Here is a 2,351-nt window from a genome sequence, read left to right on the forward strand (position 1 = left end):
TGGTAACACTGTGTTACCTGGGAGAGGTGTAGTGTTGCTGGTGGTAACACTGTGTTACCTGGGAGAGGTGTAGTGTTGCTGGTGGTAACACTGATAAGTAATGATGGTCGTGTGTGGTGGTGGAGGTCGTGTGTGGCGGTGGAGGTCGTGTGTGGTGGTGGATGTCGTGTGTGGTGGTGGATGTCGTGTGTGGTGGTGGAGGTCGTGTGTGGTGGTGGAGGTCGTGTGTGGTGGTGGAGGTCGTGTGTGGTGGTGGAGGTCGTGTGTGGTGGTGGAGGTCGTGTGTGGTGGTGGAGGTCGTGTGTGGCGGTGAAGGTCGTGTGTGGCGGTGGTCGTCGTGTGTGGCGGTGGTCGTCGTGTGTGGCGGTGGAGGTCGTGTGTGGCGGTGGTCGTGAGTAGTGGAAAGTATGCCTACGAAGGACCATTTTGCTTTTATCGAGGGTCCTTCGTAGGCGTACCTGTTTTTCGTTACAATGGTGAGGGGTCCTTCGTAGGCGTACCTGTTTTTCGTTCCCAAAGCGGATTATTGCCTTATAGTCCATGAAAATTTCACTCAAGAGGATTAAAAGGCCGGTCCTCGTCTGGGCTGTTTTGCGTTACCTCAGTGGCCCTGCGCAGGTACATTCAAGGGGATTAAAATGCCAGTCATAGTCCCCGAGGTTTTCCTAAATTTTTACACTAAGCCGCTCATAGTACCCTGTCATCTTAAATCTCCTATTTACTTCCAATCTATCTTGAGGTCATCTTGAGATGATTTCGGGGATTTTTAGTGTCCCCGCGGCCTGGTCCTCGACCAGGCCTCCACCCCCAGGAAGCAGCCCGTGACAGCTGACTAACACCCAGGTACCTATTTGCTGCTAGGTAACAGGGGCATATGGTGAAAGAAACTCTGCCCATTGTTTCTCGCCAGCGCCTGGGATCGAACCCAAGACCACAGGATCACAAGTCCAGCGTGCTGTCCTCGGCCGACCGGATCTATGTTAACCAGAACATCAACTGCCGCTATTAGATGTTGAACTTCAGTAGGTCTATTATTCCCTATTAATACCCCATTTCTTCTCCATTTATACACATCAATAATATAACTCCATTAATATTCAGAAGGTTCTATTTATTCCCCTTACTTATCTGGAAGCTTTATATTTATGGTGTCCAGTCAAGGATCGTTTATTGAGCATAGGAATGAATGAATGAAACCCAGAGCAGCACAGAGTGTGAATTATCATGTAGCGTGGCGTTCAGCCCTGTTACCGAACCAGTATTTACCCAGGTCTTTTTCCTAAATCTAAAACTTACCCAATTTATACCCATTGTCTTGTGTTGATATTTTTAATGGGCTATTAATATTCCCCTTTGTCATTTCCATTATCTCACACATTTATCATGTCGGCCCTATGTCTTCGCTTTTCTAGATAATGTAATTTAAACTTTGTCAATCTTTTCTTCAATGATCGTTTATTGAGCATAGGGCAAATAAAAATGAAAACCCACTATCATCCATTTGTATGAAAACAGTCCCCTGCCAGGCATGGTGACTTCAATACGAATTTAGTAGTAATCCAATATTGCTGCATAAACGCATAAATTGATTTGCACGTGCATAAATATATATGTGCATCTCGCATTCGCTCAAAAAAAAATAAAATGCCTCCCCACACCTTGCTGTTGAATATAACAAATCAAAATACTCATTCAGTGTACATATATATGAACTACAATGAGTAAAAGCAAGCCTCTCATGTTTTGAAATAAGGCCTTCTGCAGTCACCTTCGTTCTGAGGTCTTAATCCCTAATGCGATGCGATGTACCAATGAGCTCATAGCTTCTAGCCGACGTGCTAAATGCGGTTCCTAGGAGGTTCACACATTAGTGCAAACTCTTAATCACTCTCAATACCTCAACTGTACTGTGTTTCATCAGAGACGATATTCGGGATACCTTTGCTCTTATTTTTTCGCTCATTTGCTCATATTTTCTGTTATTCAATTCATCAACACTAACAAACCGTCCTAACCTAACTTATTTTATAACAAACAAATACATTTTTACAGACTCGTTGTTGTTTAGCGACGTCACGAAAAGCGACCTCAGTATAGGGATGGAGTATTAGCTCCCATTAACAAATAGGTGTTAAGGAACCACAGCACTTGACTGTTCAGCTATGTATGACGTCATCAGATGGTCACTGCGGCATTGGTCTCCTACTTTCATATGTACTCTATTAGATGTTATTATTCAAAATGGCTAGACTATCCATCGCCACCTAATCAGAGGTTTAAGAATAAACATTTTAGTCATCCAAAACTATAACCATTCATTATGCAGTGTTAAGTTCAAAAACTAAAATAGA

The sequence above is a fragment of the Procambarus clarkii genome, chromosome 62 (genome assembly GCF_040958095.1).
Source record: "Procambarus clarkii isolate CNS0578487 chromosome 62, FALCON_Pclarkii_2.0, whole genome shotgun sequence".
In the NCBI taxonomy this organism is placed as follows: Eukaryota; Metazoa; Arthropoda; class Malacostraca; order Decapoda; family Cambaridae; genus Procambarus; species Procambarus clarkii.